The following is a 19,802-nucleotide window of genomic DNA, read 5'->3' as shown; positions in this document are numbered from 1 at the left end:
CCAATGTGGGTTTAAAAAACCCACTTTGGCACGCATTTCTGTCCCCATCCCCCCCCCCAACCTGGGCTTTCCTGGGGTTGCGTGTGTGGGTCTAGATGCCTTCTCAGTAACTACTGGGAGGGCACTCAGAAACTCCCCCGAAAGCCTTAAAAGTAAAAAAAACTTACTAGGTTGCCATTACGCTGCTTCAGCAGGCCTCCTGGTGTGTATAAATGGCATGCCAGGAAGCGTTGCGGGGGGGGGGGGGGGGAGGGGGAGCACAATTGCTCCTGCCCCCTGCCTCCTGATGCATCATTTTTACATACCAGAAGGCCCACCAGAGCAGTGTCATGATGGCCTGGTAAGTTTTTAATACTTTTAAGGCTTTGGGGGGGATTTTTGGGGAGGGGTGGGTGCCTCTCATGGAGCCCGAAAAACCAAGAGGGCTGTGGGGACTTACTCAGGAACTAGTCACCACAGGGCAAATACCCCATTAGACCTGGACCTTTCAGGAAGGCTCTGGTCTAATGTATTTATTTAATTTGGAACAAAGCAAAGTTTACTTGCTTTGCTCCAAATTAATTCTCTTTTACTAGAGGTGTTGTCTATAACGATTCGGATAAATCAGATCTCACTCGCTGTCACCAATTATAAAGAATCTAGCAAATCGATCTCAATCGCTGGAGACCAAATTATAAAGATCTATTCAGATCACTAATCAATGCTGCCACCAATAGTTTCTTCGAAAATTGCTTTTGTAATCTTCAAACTTTGAGGCACACTTGAGTCAGGTTTTGATGAACAATAATCAACAAAGTTTATTATTTAGAACGGGTAGAAATGCATCAATATCTTGGCTGTTACAGAAAGTTGTGTCTTAAAAGCATGATGGTTACAAGAATGGTTCTATCTTTGTTACTAAAGAGTTTCTTCTCTCCCTCCAAAACAAAACAAGAATCCCAACAGGACTGTGTCTCTGCCAGAGATTCTTCAGTAGCCCAGATAAACTTATCCTAGTTCTATCCTGCTACTACCCAGCTATTCTCCTAATAGCTGTCAGTTTGCTTTAGCTACCCTGCTGGCAAACTTCTGGCTAAGCCTTTGCCTTTTCTTCTAACCCTTAACACCACTCCACTCCTAAACAACCTTTCTCTTCAAACCCCAAACTCCAACTCTCTATAACTTAAAACACTCCTTTTTCCCCTCTCAGCTTCTCCTAAACTCCGCCCCCTTTTTCTCCACCAATCCCGGCCATTCCCTGCTCTGAACTACACAAAAATGGCCGCCGAGGCTTCGCCATGTTTTAAGCTTCCAGGCTTCTCTAGGCCCTGCATCCTGGCAGCTAAAAGGTAAGGGTTCTTTACATTGTCCTCCTTCAATTTGGTCACATATGTTGCTTCTCTTTTTTTTCTTTAATTTGTTTGATAATCATCTTCTAGGTTTGTTTGCGTTCTTGAAGTAATCTTGTTTTATAAATTTCAATTGTCTTGCCCTGTCTTCTAATTCTAAATAGTCTCTTTGTTTATGTGACATTTCTAATTTTTTGAAATTTATTTATTTTGGGGGTCTCTCTTCAGTTTTGTTTCCTCTTTTTTAATTTCTTCCATTAATTTCTTCCATTTTTATAATTTCATCTTATTTCTTAATGCCTTTGGTGTAGGAAGTTCCCCCTCATAACTACTTTACTTGCTTCCCATACTGTGAATAGATGTGTTTCTTGATTGTCATTTATTTCAAAATATTCCTTAAGTAATTTCCTGTTTTTCTCTATATCTGCTTCCTTTTTCAATAAATCATCATCCAATCTCCATCTTTTACTTATCTCAGTATATTATATTTTTAATTCTAGGGGGCAGTGGTCTGAGTCTAATCTTGGTAATATGTTAATTTCTTTCACGTTTATGGCTAGCAATTTCGATACCCATGCCATATTGATTTTCGTCCAGGATCTATGTCTGGCTGAGAAATAAGTAAAGTCTTTTTTCTCCTTGTTTCTTGTTCTCCAAATATCTTGCAAGCCCAATGCTTTCATCAAATTTGTTATTACTCTTGGTAAAATTCCACCTCCTTTTCTCTTTTACTAGAGGTGTTGTTTGGATGTCTCTGGCAAAAGCCTGGCAGGTCCCACATTTTGGGGCCTGTCTGAAAGGGCCCTTAGTCTAGTCTTGCTGAATAAAACATAGTGTTGATTTTCAGGTAGTTACATTCAGGTAGTATCTGTTGGTAAATTGAGATAAATTACCTTCCTTATCTCAATCTCCTTCAACCTTTCAAGCTTCTGCTTGAAGGCACAAAGTGGTAGAAACACCAGACTCCTTTAATTCAGCTTTCATCCGAAAGTGGCACTTATCTTTATTGGTTTTTACACAATATATACATAAGAGAACCTTCTTATCATGTCCGTTCACATCTCAACATACTGCAAGAAGCACATTCCATTCTGATCAGTCCTTCATTTCCATCCTGCACAGGAACCTCCGAAATTACACTCTAGCTATACTTCACAACTCTATGTATTAACTCATACATTACTGAAACCACACAGTTTAAACTATAAGCAATTTTCATATAATATAAAAACACATACTGACAGTATCTGCTGGAATTTGTCTCCAAAACACCCCACCCAGTGGATAGCGAAACCTTTGGATACTCGTCACATTATATACAGTGGCATAGTAACATGATGTTCCTGATCTAAAATGGCAAAATCAAGGTTTTTTTTAGTATTTTCAAATTGGATGGTTCAATCCATGGATTTAGAATCCATGGGTACAGAGGGCCGACTGCCGCTAGAACTGGAGAGTCCTTACTATCATGGACTTGCCTTGGCTCTGTGACAAATAAATGGACACAGTGCAGTTAAGGCGAGAAGCAATTAACTGTATGGCTACCCGAAAAGCAGCTGAAAATGCTTTTGTTAAGTATTGTCATTTCTTTTTAATACAGAACAGATGTATGAGTGTTGTGCATTACTGTTTCCATCTCTTCCCTCTCTACTCCTCCTTGTCCTTCCCCCAGTACTACTGGATAGATGTTCAGAAACTGCATATAAAGGCATAGATTTGACAAAAAAAAAAAGGAAAAATAAATAAATATTGAGACTGAAGAATCTGGGAATCAACCAAAACCTGCTATAAATTACTGTTGAATGTTCATCAGGATTACAGTATTTCCCTTTATTCATGGATTTTTTTTTCTTACCTACACTAAAATAACTAGTAGGCAGTGATTGGTTGTTAGGGTGATGACAGGTTTTGGACAGAGATATACTTTGAAGTGTTTATTGCAGGTATGGGAATGAATTAATTTGAGACCCATAAGATGAACCCCATACTACTAAAAGTCACTCTGAGAGGATGAATGGTTTTTAAAAAGCAGTAGAGCCTAGTGCTTAAACTCAGAAATCTGTGAAGGAGTTATTATAGCTTTGAGTTTTTGCACTAAGATCAAGAAACTACTTGGCTAATGTTCTATATCACTGCTAACATGCCACAGCTAGTGTGGACACATGAGAACTCTGCCAAAGTCTTCTCCATTGGATGCTTTTATTGTTTAAGATTACATCTATCTTCCCATTTAAATATTCTTCTCTTTAATATCCATTTATTTATTTATTTATTTATTTATTTATTTACAGTTCTTATATTCCGCCCTTCTCACCCCGCAGGGGACTCAGGGCAGATTACAGTCAACACATATATGGCAAACATTCAATGCCAGTTTGACAAACCACGTTTAACACACAAATACACCAAGGCTATTTAACTTTTTTCTGGCCGCTAGGGGAGCTGCTGCTTTCCATCGTCCATCAACGACACCGATGAAGTTCTTCCGCATTCCACATTCCCCGGAGTCTTTTTTCTCTATGGCCTCATAAATTAGTTAAATTTAGCCTCCCACACAAGGTGGTACCTTATTTTCCTACTTGACAGATGCAACTGTCTTTCGGGTTGCAAAGGTCGACAATGGGCTACACAATGGCTGGACACCCACTCCAGCCCGGGCTGGCTTCGAACTCATGATCTTTTGGTCAGAGTGATCTTAATGCAGCTGACACTCAGCCAGCTGCGCCACAATCCCGGTGTTTCATTGTTTTTAACACCTTTATCTAATTGTTTTAATTTGAATTTAGGAATGTTTCAGGCAGTTCTTAGTGCTGCCTGTCAAAAGCCAATATTCAACATTTCCATCTTTTCCTCCTTAACAGTTGTTTTGTAGAAATGAAAAATGATGGAAGAAGCAATGATAAAAGATAGATATAAATGGAAGATGGCTTTGTAGACTTTCCATTATATTCAGTGGATGAGATAGGGCCATTGACACCGTCGACTACGATCTAATGATTCACTGTCTTGCCATGTCCGGAGTTCGTGGTCAGGCCCTCAATTGGTTCAACTCATTTCTCTGGAACCCGAATCAACGCGTGGAGTACATGGATCAAGTCTCCGATAGATCCTCCCTCCTATGTGGGGTCCCCCAAGGTGCAATTCTCTCTCCTCTTCTCTTCAACATCTATGTTAGACCCCTTGCTAGTTTGGCTCGGAGTTTCGGCCTGGACTGCTACCAATATGCAGACGATACCCAACTCCTTCTGCATCTGGAGCCCGGAGCAACGTCAATTCCAGACAATTTCACCCTATGTCTGGAAGCTCTGTCAAACTGGCTACGTGCTAGCAGACTGAAGGTGAACCCGGTGAAGACTGAGATTCTCTGGCATGGCCGCCTGGCAGGTCTGACTCCTCCATTACCCACCTTCGATGGTGCCGCCCTATCTCCATCAACCACTGTTAAGAGCTTAGGTGTCATCCTGGATTCACAGCTGACAATGGAAGCTCAGATCGCTGCTGCCAGCAAACAGGCCTTTTTCCATCTACGACAAGCAAGGCAACTGGCACCCTACCTATCTGACGAGGCTCTGGCAACTGTCATCCATGCCATGGTCACGTCTAGGCTGGACTATTGCAACGCCCTGTACGTGGGCCTTCCAATGTCTACGACCCGAAAGCTTCGTATTGTTCAGAATGCAGCAGCCAGGTTACTCACAAGAATGCCCATGAAATGCCATATAACACCAGTGCTGCAACATTTACATTGGCTTCCAACTGAGTACCATGACCTGTATAAGATGCTAGTTCAAACTGCCCAATTTTTATTTGGCTTTACAGAACACATATATCGTAAACATTCAATGCTGATTACACTATGAGCAATGACAGACAACACTTACAAACAGTTTTTCCATCTTGTTTCTGGCATTTTTGGAGATTGTGCTCGACTTTGGCTATTGGGGGGGGGGGGGGGGGTCCTGTTGCTCTAACTTCCATGCTGTCCATTGAGCTTCCATCAAGCTTCTTCAATAAGGCGCCTTTATAACCTCCCCGCTTTTAAAAAGTGGTACTTATTTTATTTACTTGCATTTCTGCTTTTGACCCTGCTAGTTGGGCAGGTGAGCTGTGGCTAACAGCGGGTGTTCATCCACAACCTGGGCTCAAACTGTTGACTTTTTGATCAGCAGGCTCTTTCTGCAGCACTGTGGTTTAGCCAGCTGTGCTAAACCCAGCTCTGCTATGCTATGTTACATTAAGTGATTGCTCCATTTGCCACCATTTAAGATCTGAAGGTCTGGTTTTCACACTCCATCAATACATTATATTTAAAGAAAGTATGAAATATTTACATATGCCCTTTGCTCCTATAGGTGTTTCTCATTTGTATGCCCTTTCTCTGCTATATTAGACCATAGTTGCAGATGGGAGAAAACAATGCCAAGGAAATCGGACTTGTGGATGAACCCTGCCAGTGGAGATTACCCAATGCATGAGATACTCCAGGTATACCCATTTCCTTCCACTAACCATTCCCAAAACCCCATTCCCTGGATATAAGAGTAATCTCTGATCAGTGGATGTGCTTTTCATGTCCAAGAAGCAGTTGCTGGGTTTCACTTTAGACTGGCTGTGTAGTATGATGGAACAGTAATTTTACTCAAGAGCCCTGTAATTTTACTCAAGAGTTGCTGTTAATTTGCATGGGTACAAATAGCCACTATTTTAGTTCATGGCTAAGTGCTATTTGAAGTTTGGTAGGGGAGATTTACACCTGAATTAACTCTTAGTGTGATTCTTCGGTTCAAATTCTCGCATTGTTGCTTATACTCTATATTGTGTACATGTTTACTATCATTACTGCAGATAATTCCTGCTGATGCAGATTGCAAGTAAGCCATACCACAGTTGTGATCAGAGTTGCTGTGCTTAGCCTTTTGTTGATGAGCCAATTTGGTCTTTGGATGGCATTTTTGAAACCTTAGAGCTTGGTAGAACTATGTAAGTCCTCTAGAAGATATAAAGGGCCCTTCCTCACAGCTATATAACCCAGAATATCAAGGCAAAAAATCCTACAATATCTGCCTTGAACTGGGTTATCTAAGTCCACACAGCTATATATTCCAATTCAAAGGAGATAATGTGGGATTTTATTCCACTGTGTGGAAGGGACTAAAGCAGAATAAACTAGACAAACCATACCTTCAGAATACTGAGTAGCCCATGACAATATTTTTCTTTGTTTTGATTGTGTTCTATGTTTTTCCCCTATCACTTGCTTTTACTGATTGCTTCTCCTATCTGTGGCAAAAATGGCAATTGCTTAAACAAATGAGATTTGCTCACAGCATGGAAAAGTTAATTTTTGTGATTCTTAGTTTCTTCCAAGCAGTATGCCTCCTGGTCTAGCTGGCTAATGGATTTTGGGAGTTCTAGTCTCAACAGTAATATTTCTAAGTATTGGTTTTGCTTACCCCCAAAGCAAACAACATTCTAATTCATATCTTGACTTCAATGCCAGAAAGAAACTTATGCTGTTAGAACCAGTGGATTTTAAAAGATATTGAAACTTTTTTGGACTATACACACTGTCTTGTAAGTTGAACCCCATGTTGCTGAGGTCATTTTTGAATTAATATAATACTTGGTTTGTATTCCACCCTATCTCCCCTAGGGGACTCACTAATTACTCAATAGTGATATGCTTTTGACAAGACTTATTACAATATAAACCAAACCAGATCTTTTCAGAGTTCAGGTTGTCTTCCTTTTTCTGATTAACAGGAGTATTGTATAGGTGTAGGATTTACAGTTACTTCAGCATATGCCCTGCAAACACAGATATCAATGGGGGATAGTGGTTGAAGGAGAAAACAACTTAGCACTGAGAAGTTCAATTACTCTTCTAAAATATCAATAATATAGCTGGTAGAAGGAGGAAACAACAGGCTACTTCCCTATATTGGCTGCATTCTCCAAAAGTCTGTAGAGGCCAGTTTCCAGCAGTAAAAAAGTAATAACTATAAATGGAGCTCAGTGGAAAGACATAGCAATACAGCTCTCTGTTTGAAATTTTACCAAAGCTCTTGTCACCAGACTTCAAAACTAAATTCCACAGTGTTTGCAGTCTATTTTCTTTTAGACTGTTGTTTTTATCATTGGTGGGTACCAGGAGGAGGCTGATGATCTAAGGGTCTGTCTCATGGTAAGGATGTCAGAGTCTTGCATCACTTTTTGACAGAAAGCGGTTGTTACCAGGCCTTCAGCTCTGTTAAAGTTCATCCAAAGTATGTGGCATGTTCCGAAGTCCCAAATGACTCTCCCAAAGGAATCTAGCTGCCGGAGGAAACAAAGTAATTGTATCCTATAAATAAATTGTGAGAACACATTTGCATTATTTTTAACATATCATTTGTTTTGTTTTCTTTAATTTAAACACTTCATCTGAAGTTACTGGAGTGTATCCCCATCATTCATTCAGCTCAGACACAAGCCATTTGCAGTGGCTGATGGTTGCATAGTGTTGAAGGAATAGTTTTAGATTGGACAGACAGAGGGAAAAGATTTTAGGAGCTAAAAGGTCAGAACTGCAAGATCCTTCATCTGGGGGAAGTGTTATAGATATCTGAGAAAGTGCAATACATAACTATCCTTTGGACTGTCTCTATTGGGTGATTTCAGTCTGGATTTATAAATTGTATACTGTTAAGTGTAGAAACTAATTTAGTTTGGCTTGTTTACAAGGACCACTGAGCCAAAGAAAAAGAAACTGCGTGTTAAATTTACATTCATGTCATATAATCCCTTAAGCCAGGTGTATTTATCAATCCATGAACTCAATTATAATATGCAGATGTGTATATACAAGAATTATAAATTTGGATTTGCTGCATGATGTCATGGTGGTGGCTAGACTTACCTGTCCTTTAGTACCTGTCCTTTAGTTGTGTTGAGTCTCATTTAAGAAAGGATAATAAATAATAATAGATTTCTATTATTATTTTTATATTATAAATATAACAATAGATTTCTGAAGAGACTGATGAGCCCTGTGGCCGTTAGGCTGAGAACTGAAAGGTTCAAACGTGCCTCTATACTCTTTTCATTTCTAATTAAGTCATAGAGAGAAGTCAAATGGAGATACACCACATCTTTCTCTTATCGATGTATAATGGAGCCCGTCAGATGATGCAGGATCCAAATTCTTGCTTTTATATGGAAACCCATTGGATGACATTTGGGGAAGTTGTACTCTCGCAGCCTTGGAGGAAGGCAAAGGCAGTTCCCCCTTTGAACAAATCATGCTGTGAAAATCCTGTAATAGGGTTGCCTTAGGGGGACTTGAAGGCACACAACAACAAATCTTATGGAAGTTGTGTTGTCAGTGAAATGTCATAGAAAATTCCTTGAGTGTTCTTCTGAAGGTGTCACTGAGGCAGGAGTTGGTTTCATTAAAAGAAACATTGTTTTCTGTTTGTTGAAGCCAGTTCTATTTCTTTCTAAGGTTATCACACAATTTATGGTGCTCCATCACTTAAGAAAATAAATATACCATGTCAACACAGAGCATCAAATGAAAGTTACTGCTTTTTATGCTACTGCTATATGAAATAATGAATTAATCAGACTGCTATGTTGTATTATTTAGCTCAAGATTAGGAGCTAATTTTGGAAACAGGACAAAATTGTACAAAGATAGAGAGACAGAAAGGGAGGGAAGGGTGGAAGGGTACAGGCAACATGCAGAGATATTTCTCACTTTTGAACTTTGCACAAAATAACCAAAATAAACTTCATATCTGGATGTGGTATACTATCTTGTTCTTTAATTCTATTAACCCAAAAGTAATGGGCTATCAGTTCACTACAAGAGGCAGCACTGGTGGGCCATGAAATTTTGTTGCCTTAGATAGGAGACAAATGATGTGTCTGCCACAACCTCTTCAAGTTCAAGGTTGGTTGAATCCAAAGCCAGACAAATATTTTTGGAATTTTGGAAAATGAGGCAACCCCCCCCCCCCCAAATGACCTTCTATCTATCCTAATACACATAGCTGATTAAGAGCAACATAATTATTCTCTCTCATTTCATGAGTAGGCAATATTTTGAAAATCTATAGCTTGGATAGGACCAGCTTGGATAGGCAGCAGTAGATCTTTAAGGGACTTTTGTGAAGATTTTTTTGTGTGCAATAAACTTTTAAGGTAACTTATTCATTTACTTATTTACAGTATTTATATTCTGTCCTTCTTACCCCAAAGGGGACTCAGGGCAGATCACAATGCACACATACACAGTAAACATTCAATGCTGTTTTTCTAGACATACATACATACAGACAGACAGACAGATAGAGGCATTTTTGGCATTTCCACTTTGGTGCCTGGAGGTTATTGCTCAATTTTGGCCACAAGGGGAGCTGTTGCTTCATTCACTATGATGCCGAGTCATTTGATTGTATTTCCTCCTTGCTTTTTGACCACTGGCATTTTTATAGTATCATAAAATACCTCCCAGCTAAGTGGTTCCTAATTTCTCTACTCACAGCTCAGCTGTTTTCTAATTGCTTAGGTGGACAGTAAGCTAGGCTTAACAGTCGGGTGCTTCGAACCTGTCAACTTCTGGTCGGCAGTGATCTATTGCAGCTGGAGATTAACCAGCCATGCTACAGCCTGAGAAGCTGTTATAAATATATTGAGATATCTGTCAAATTGGTTACTGGAAAGATAATGCTAAACCAAAGCATCCCTTGACCTGTTCTGGCAAAGGTAGCCTTTACTAAGTGTTCCTGGGTAATGGGGTGATGGGAAAAGACTGATGAAGATATGGTATATGAACTTTGACTGTAGATGTGCTGGTAGGATTGTAGATCTCCTGCCACATTCCTTGTGTGGCTGGAAAAATACAGTGTGCTCATTGTATGTTTCTTATTTGAAACTAGTGGTCTCTTCTAACTTTCACATAAGTGGGATGGTGGTGAATTAAGGCTAGACTGAATTTTCCAGGGCACTGAACTCTATCCTCTTGATAGGTTCAGCACCTTGAATCTCTCTCTCTCTCTCAATGTTCAGACAAAAACTAATAGCTGATTGATTGCCCCACAGCAATAAGAAGCTATAGGTTGTTACTGTTTGGAACTCATGTCATCTAGAATAGGGCCGGTACAGACTGAGCATTCCTTAGCTAGAATACACCAAAGTGGTCCATACAAGACATAGATATCTTTCCTTTCTGATGGTTCAATGTACATATATTTTGTTTCATGCACAACAGTATTTAAAATGTTGCATAAAATTATCCTTAGGCTGCATATATAAGGTATATATGAAACATAAAAAAAATTGTGTTTAGATTTGGGTCCCATTTCTAAGATATGTTATTATGTATGCATGTATTTCAAAATCTGAAAAAGTCCAAAATCCAAAACAATTCTGGTCTTAAGCATTTCAGGTAAGGCTTACTCATCTGCAATACCATTAAACAGAGTAAGACTGTGACCTACGGCGACTGATTTTCCTTATCATGAAAGGATAACAATATATAATTAAATTGTATTTTAGTTGCTGTGGCAACGTTGCTTCATTTCTGCCAAGATTTTGGTTTTTAGTTGTATCTACCATAAACAAATTGTACACATGTGCAAAGTACAAGAAACAGGCCAGGAAAGTAAAAAAATCCAGCTTCAGCATAAGGCAGTGATAGCCATTTACTTGTCACTTTTTGAGGGGGAGCGGTGAGAGTGAATGATCCATGGCATTACTGAAGATGAATAGAAGTGGCCACTGCTGAGTTCTCCTGATTTCAGTTCTGAACGGCATGTCCTTGTACACTCCCAGTGCTCCTTCCATTCCAATGAAAAGAGCAGCATGACTTATGATTTAAGCTGGGTGGCCATATTAGTGATGCTTTGATGACTCGGCTTCATACAGTCAGGAGCGCAATGGAGGTTAAGTTGCTTTAGGCTGTGCTTGGCCCAGCTCAACTCTGAATTGCGACTTTGTGCTGCTGACTTGCTTTTATTCCCTTTCCAGCTTGAGAGATGTGCAAAGATAAAAGGATTGCCGATTACATACAGAAAATGAACAGTTTCTCTAGGTGATTTGTGAAAAACATCTGAGTAAAGGAACTCATATAAATCTCATGCAGTTCCCTTTAGGACGCCAGGGGAAATGTTCCAGTTTGCTTCAAAATGACCTACTTTGTGACATACCTGGGCACAACTTCTGCTGATGACAATGCAGCAACTTAACAAAAATAATTCACAGCAGAACTCTTGAGTGAGTAGGAATTTGATACCATGAGACTGACTTCAGAGCAGTTTTTGTTACCCAGTCAGTTGAATGCACAGAGCAAAAAAAAAAAAAAAAAAAAAAAAGAAGATTGCTCAGTGCAGTGGCCTTCAACATTTTCATGTCAAGAACATAACATGCAACACAGTATCTACTTGTTTTGTTTTTTCACTCTGTTTTCATCCTTCTTATTCTGAACATTGAAAAAAGTAATGTTGATACTGGTGGTTAGTTTGCTTTATAAAGCTGTTGTTCTTCCAACTCTTGTTGTATCACTGTGAAACATGGAACATCTACAAACGGCCCTCTAAACATCTGGAATGATTCTATCTGCATTTCCTTTGGAAAATCCTGCAAATCTCATAGGAAGAAGCAAAGACCACCAGCATTGAAGTGATGATACTTTGCCATCAAAGTGGTTCTACTGGCCATGTCAGAATGTCCAATCACCATCTCCCAAAGCAGTTAACTTATTATCAGCTCAAGAATGGAAAATGGAATGTTGGTGGACAGCAAAAGGGATTTAAAGCTGGGCTTAAAACTCACCTAAAAATGTGGAATAAACACCAAGAACTGAGAAGCCCTGGCCCTCAAGCATTCTAACTGGAGGTCAGCTGTTACCAACAGTGCTGTGGATTTTGAAGAGGCATGGATAGAGGACAAAGGGGAGAAACAGGTTGAGGGAAGGTATGTCAAACAAACCCTTGTCATGATTGCCTTCCACCTGGAAATGTATGTCCTTATTGCGAAAGACCATGCAGATCCAGAATAGGTCTCCACAATAACTTACATTCCCACCGTGAATACCCTATCCTTGGAAGATAATCATACCTGCCCACCAGAGATCACCTATGATGATGGTTATCATTACAGATGCACAAATACAGCTTCTCTAGACTGCCTCCAGAACAAATCCACATTATCCCATTACTCAGCAAAATGCTTGTAATCATTATGACACTCACAATACCTTGCAGATTCATTGTATAAATATGAATAACCTCTGTATTACAATCCAATTAAAATTAAGACTCAACACAACTATAGCTGAACAAAATACAATGACTGTAGCGCAGCCATATGGGCAAGACTGGTTATACCCATTTCTGTAATTATCAGAGTCGGTGTAAAACAATCCCTATTGTGAACAGATGCCATTTTCTCAGAACTGGGCCCAGTTTGATGCAGCAAATATGCATGCACCTGCTGACTTATGGAAATGAGTGACTTATGGAACAGGGGGTGGGGGAGCTTTAAAATCAAATTTTCACATATACTCTACTGCTACCATCTACAAATCTAGCCACAACACTGTGCAAACAGAACGTTTTAGTTGGTTTTAATACATGCACATAGGCACAAGAGAAAATCTACAATCTTATATACTCTTACTAGATAGTATGTCCAAATGAAATTAGCAGGTAATGACTTCAAGATAGTTGGTCATGCTACACAGCTTTTCCTAAAATGGGGATTTAATTAAGTATTCCATTCTGGAGCTGAGAGTAACTGCTTTGGGAGACGGTGATCGAGTATTCGGACAACATGGCTGAGAATGTTTGTAGATGGTACAACAACAACAATTTTTATTGATTAGCCAATTGGCCTTATCAAAAACAGACAGTGCCAACATAACATACAACATATGGGGCGAAGCTACCATCTGTGGGATTATGACTGAACGCCTCTAAGTCAGAATCCCCCCTAAAGGGAACGATACGGTTAGTTTTACCCTACTGATGAGGCATCGTTGCGCTAGTAATCCTGCTCAGTATGAGAGGAACTGCAGGTTCAGACATTTGGTGTAGATGGTACATGTTTCACAGGTGTACAACAGAGTTGGAAGGACAATAGCTTTATAAACAAGCGTCTTGGTAGTCCTATGAATGTCCCAACCCTCAAACATTCTCTGCTTCATTTAAGAAAATGCTGCACTTGCAGAGCTCAGACGGTGTTGTATTTCGGCATCGATGTTGGCTTTTGTGGAGAGGTGGCTACCTAGGTAGTTTATTATTTCATATCAAAAGCATTGCATAAATTAATATAAAACTGATAAAAATAGACGGCACGCAGGCAGCTAAATATCTTTTGACCAAAAACAGGCAACAGCAACGGCATTGTGTGTAGCCTCCAACAATTCCTCTTCTGTACATGAGGCAGGGCACAGTGGACAAGCATACAGATGCGGAGTTGTCTCTTCTGCTCCACAATCACATAAGGTTTGGGATTCTTTTAGGTTGTCTTTTGATCTGCCCACTCTGCTTCTGAGTCTATTCAGGGACTTCCAAGTTGCCCATTCTTGGTTTGCCCCTGGAAGAAGACCCTCGTGGGGGGCCATCCAGTTCGGATTTCTTGGTTTAGCTGCCCAGAGGGATACCCTTGCTGTTGCTGGGGGAACGCCAAGAGGGGTGGTATTTCTCATAAAGCTTTTCCTTGATTTGAGTCTGCTGGGAGAAGGCTGGTAGCTATGAAATGGATGGCTTTCACAGTGTTCAACCTTATTTCCCTCACATTTAGCAGCAACTTCCCGTCACACATGGGGGGGGGGGGGGATGCCAGCTACCTTGTAGAGTTTATCAACAGGTGTAGGTTTAAGACATCCTGTGATTATTCTGCATGTTTCTTCAATGTTACATTCACCTGTTTTGCATGGGCAGACTTGTGCTAAATAGGACAGGCATACTCAGCAGTTGAATAAGACAAAGTCAGGGCTGATGTTCTTATTAATTTTGAATCTGCACTCATGTGCTGCCAGTAAGTTTTTGCAGGATATTATATAATCCAGTTCAAAGCAGATAATGTGGATGCTTTGCTTTGATAATCTGGATTAGATGGCAGTGTAGAAGGGGTCCTGATGACTTGTTCCCGACTACAACTTGTCTGTATTACAACTGCAGGGTTGCTCTCCATGGTTCTGAACCAAATGAGGCATCTCTGCCACAAGAGACCTTTATCCCCAATATCCTGTATTAATCTATTCCCTTCTTTGCCTCATGGTGCACCTGCTTGTTTGAACTGTGGCTTGAAGCTGATATTGAAATCAGTGATGAAGGAGAATGAACTGGGGATTGCTAACCTAAATATAATATGTCAGTGTTTTGTCATCGGCACTACCAACTGAAAGTGTTAGTTTTATTTTTAAAAACATTGCTTATTGCAGAAAAATGGTGAAAGCCAGAAGGAGAAGAGTCAGTTTTTATCATAGTTCTCATCCCACATTTTCCCCTCCTGCCCAAAGCTCATGACAAATTGCATCAAGGAATGAAATTTACATGAATAAATTAGCTCTGGGGCCCTATGAATAGTTTCTGTAATATCAGAAAAATTACCACCATAGTAGTTTCTGGAGACAGACTGCTTTCTCTTGTACTTTGCACACTACACCAGCAAATGTAACTTCCCTGTCTTAGGCACCAATGTTATCTTGACTTCTTAAAAAGCCTGACATCAATTATAGTTATAATCTAGTGTTGACTGAAGATTTGTCTTAATTATAAGCTTGCTAAATGAACATGTACAATTTGCAAGTATATAAATCATGCCATCAGTGGCCTCAATCCAGAAAATCAACAAAATTCAACTTTGCATAGGTGAGTAGTTCCACTTACAGAGTTAAGATGACTTGTCAGATGAAAAATAAATTTTCTAATGAGTATGCAAGAAAGACATTATGGTTTTAATTAGTTGTTCTTCTAGAAGAAAATAATTAAAATGTGATTATTACTGTTTGTGTTCAAAAGAACAAAAAGGATTAGATTACAAAAATGCTCATTAATTTTTATCTGCTAGTTAGCTAAAATATGGTGTGGGAAAGGACAAAACATTTTGGAAAAAGACCTAGAACCAGAGTCATTTGTGCATGAGAACAAAAGCATTCATATTGCAGGAAAGGTATAGCTAAGTTTGTTGTTTATTCCCTTGCTTCTAACTCTTCATGACCTCATGGACCAGTTCATGCCAGAGCTTCCTGTAGGCCCACGGCATGCCCTTCCCTTTTAAGGTCAAGCCAGTCACTTCAAGGATACTATCCATCCATCTTGACCTTGGTCGGCCCCTCTTCCTTTTTCCTTCCATTTTCGTCAGCATCATTATCTTCTCCAAGCTTTCCTGTCTTCTCATGATGTGGCCAAAGTACTTCATCTTTGCCTCTTATATCCTTCCCTCCAGTGAGCAGTTGAGTTTATTTCCTGAAGTATGGACTGGTTTGATCTTTTCTCAGTCCAAGGCACTCTCAGAATTTTCCACCAATGCTACAGTTTGAAAGCATCTATCTTTCTTCGCTCAGCCTTCCTTATGGTTCAGCTCTCACATTCATAGGTTACTACGGGGAATGCACTTGCTTTAACTATGTGTACCTTCATTCCAGTGTGGTGTCTTTACTCTTAACTATTTTATTCAGATTGGTCATGGCTCTCCTCACAAGAAGTAAATGTCTTCTGATTTCCTGGCTGCAGTCTGCATCTGCACTAATCTTTGTGCCTAGAAACAAAGTCTGTCACTGCCTCCATGTTTTCTCCCTCTGTTTGCCAGTTTTCAGTCAGTCTGGTTGTCATACTCTTGCTTTTTGGATGTTTAACTGCAACCCAGCTTTTGCACTTTCTTCTTTCACCTTGGTTAGAAGGCTCCTCAGCTCCTCCTCACTTTTAGTCATCAAAGTGGTATCATCTGCATATCTAAGGTTGTTAATGTTTCTTCCAGCAATTTAAACTCCAGCCTTGCATTTGTCAAGTCCCGCATGTCGCATGATGTTTTCTGTTGTTGTTCTTGATGTGTTACTTCAAGTCATTTCCAACATACGGTGACCCTAAGGTGAACCTATCATGGAATTTCTTGGCAAGATTTATTCAGAGGGAATTTGCCTTTGCTTTCATGTGAGGTTGAGAGGATGTGACTTGTCCAAGGACACCCAGCCAAGGACATACAAGTTGGATAAATCAGGTGAGACTATGCAGCCCTGCTGTACTCCTTTCCCAATCTTGATCCATTCTGTTGTTCCATGGTCTGTTCTTACTGTTGCTACTTGGAGGGTGTTGACTGGGTATCCTTGGACAAGTCACATCCTCTCAACCTCACATGAAAGCAAAGGCAAATTCCCTCTGAATAAATCTTGCCAAGAAATTCCATGATAGGTTCACCTTAGGGTCACCGTATGTTGGAAATGACTTGAAGGAACACATCAAGAACAACAACAATCAATAATTGGATTGGGGTTTGGCACAAGGCAAGAAGTTGTTTAATTTCCTTTCCTTTACTGGTTTTGCTCTGATTGAAATTGCCCCTCAATGTTGGTATTAGCTCTGCTGGGGAAAAAGACACCTAGAATACAGGTATGTTTCAGAGTTGCTAATAGGAAGTTCACTGGGGAGAAGGAGTTGATCAGAAAAGTAGTAAGCCACTCTGCACCCCCTCATTATTGTATGGGATGCAAGAATGTTATTAAGAGGAGCAATCAGTCTTCTAGGTAATTACGCTAATGGAGCCTTGAAGTCAAAAGTGAATGACAGTCACTATTTCACCACTGGCCCAAAGCTATAATATATAATGCCTAGAATTACGCTGCAGAAAGCTTAATCACACAGATCCTTGGCCAAAGTACTTCCAATTTTTTAAAAAGGGCACAGTTAATGAAAGATAATGTGATGCATGTTGGCAGCTGGTTTTTACAGATTTTGTCCATGCCATAGAATTAGCTTGTGGAATTCATTGCAACTGGGTGGCCATGCTTTCTCATGAAAATAGCAGAGCCTGTAACACTGTGAACTACAATACTCAGAATATTCCAGCTAACATAGCCACTGGCAAAGCAGTCAGGGGGATTGTGCAAACTGTAATTCAAAAAGCAACTTTCCTCACGTCTAGTAAACAAATAAGGTAAAGGTAAAGGTAAAGGTAAAGGTTTTCACCTAACATTAAGTCCAGTTGTGTCTGACTCTGGGGGTTGGTGCTCATCTCCATTTCTAAGCTGAAGAGCCAGCGTTGTCCGTAGACACCTCCAAGGTCATGTGGCTGGCATGACTGCATGGAATGCAGTTACCTTTTGATCTACTCAAATTGCATGTTTTTGAACTGCTAGGTTGACAGAAACTGTGACTGACAGCGGAAGCTCACGCCTACTCCCTGGATTCGAACCTGCTACCTTTCAGTCAACAAGTTTAGCAGCTCAGTGGTTTAATCCATTGCACCACCAGGGGCTCCTGGTAAACAAATACTATTCCTTATTTGGGGACACAGCGTCAGTCCAGACTTTCTGAAAGATCATATCTCTCTCTAAGGAAGGGCTTTCTCTCAGGCTGTATCTGCATTGTAGAACTAATTCAGTTTGACGCCTCTTTCTATGCCATGACTCAATGTTATAGAATGCTGGAAGTTGTAGTTTGTTTAGCTACTTACACTCTTTAGTAGAGAAGGCTCAAAAACTACAATTTCCACAATTCCATAGCATAAACCCATGGCTATAAAGTGTTAGATGCATCGTCATTCCCACCACCATCACAGCCCATCTGTTGAGGACACAGGGAAGAGACTCTTCAATGGCTGCTCCTAGTTTGTACAATTGGATGCATGGAAGTTGTGCTGGCTTCCTTTCTGCTCTTCTTTTGCTGGTAAACAAATATCTTTTTATTCAAGCAGGCTTTTCATGATTCATTGATGGCAGGCAGCCTTTTTGTGGGGTATATATGGTGTATTTTTAACTTTACTATTATGTATTAAAATGATTTTAAACCTCTCACTCAGGGTATTTATGTACTGGTATCCCTAATTCAGAAGGATCAAGTAACAAGTGATGGGAAGAAAACTGATGACCTGGTCAGAGTAAACAAATCCGGTTTAAAATTAGTCTGGTCTGTGGTAAGACAACTTCCTGTGTCTTAACACTTGAAGATTTACAGTTGCAAAATGTCCTTTCTCTGAACACTAGCTGAGCATTTTTGACACTTTTCAAGCTTACTTACTTCCATATTTCTTTCCTGGGAGTGTGTGTCATGTCACTACATCATTGAAAAATGGCCTGTGCCTATGCCAGGGTGCTTCATGATTTACTATCCTGGTTAATGTGAGATTTTTTTTCTTGAATCTAGGTGATGATATCATGTATCATGCCAATTTGACACTTCTAAAAGGAAAAAGAAGTCTTTTTAGCTTGCGCGTAAATATAGCTGCTTATTCTACCACTTTTTTTTAAAAAAAGCAAAAAGCATTGTTTCATTTACTGCCAAGATCCCTATGTACACTTATAAAATACTATGGCCCCATGTATTCTAGGTGGCTTATTCCTGAATAAACACGTATAGGATTGACCTATAGTTAACAATAATACCCACTGTTCTTGATTCATAAACAAAGTGGCAGTCAATATCATATTAAACTTGAAAACGTGTCACCTTTTACATAAACACTAGGGGATATGTTTTAACTGAGCAGATGTGCTCTGTAGGTACTAATATTAACAGCACTAATTAGATTGGCCTCATTGCTTTTGCAAAGTTAAAATATACAGCTGAGATAAAATCAGTATAAATCAAACAGGACTGAAGCAATTAGAGAGTAAAATATAGTACATGGCAATAAGAAAGTACCTCTTCTAGACTGTGCGTTTAAAATGTTTTTTTGTTTTCGGGATTTGTTTGCTTTTTCATGTGTTCCCACACCATCTGCTCTCATAAGTTTTGTTGCAGCTGGTTGACAGTATCAAATGTCTAAAAATCACAAGTCAAGACTGAGTGAATAAGTATGTCTCATAGTCCCAGAGAAAGTTTTCAAGTTGGATATTATTAGTATAAATGCTATACTGCCTTTGCTGACCCACAATGGGGACAAAGAGACCCAATAGAATGGGGTTGATGAAGGAGCACTTTATTCAACTACGGTATTAAACTATAGTACATCCTCTTTATCCATGGATTTGATAGCCATGGTTTCATGTAACCACATTCCAAAAAAAAAAAAAAAATCCTCTGGAAGTGTTTCTAAGGCTATCAAGATCTCCCAAGGAAATTCTAGGTTATTCATCCAGCCCAAATATATTCAAAATATAAGGTTCACTATTACTCATTTTTTCAGCTATTTACAGTGGGCTCTTACAACATATTCAAATGGGTACAAGGATTATTATTATTATTAATAATAATAATAATAATAATAATAATAATAATTTATTTATATTCTGCTCTATCTCCCCAAAGGGACTCCGGGTTGTACTGATTT

General features: G+C 39.6%; 1 long non-coding RNA gene across 1 annotated transcript in view; it reads left to right on the top strand.

The window, feature by feature from the left end:
- Positions 1-1,284: 1,284 nt before the first annotated feature.
- LOC137096630 (uncharacterized) overlaps positions 1,285-19,802 on the top strand; it is a 31,649-nt gene continuing 13,131 nt past the window's right edge. Inside the window, exons 1-2 of the long non-coding RNA XR_010909561.1 lie at positions 1,285-1,328; positions 5,719-5,813. This is a non-coding gene — a long non-coding RNA (uncharacterized lncRNA). The remainder of the gene's footprint in view (positions 1,329-5,718; positions 5,814-19,802) is intronic.

Source organism: Anolis sagrei, chromosome 3 (assembly GCF_037176765.1).
Source record: "Anolis sagrei isolate rAnoSag1 chromosome 3, rAnoSag1.mat, whole genome shotgun sequence".
Taxonomy (NCBI): Eukaryota; Metazoa; Chordata; class Lepidosauria; order Squamata; family Dactyloidae; genus Anolis; species Anolis sagrei.
The sequence above is the reverse complement of the archived record's forward strand: the minus strand, read 5'-3'. Positions and strand labels throughout refer to the sequence as shown.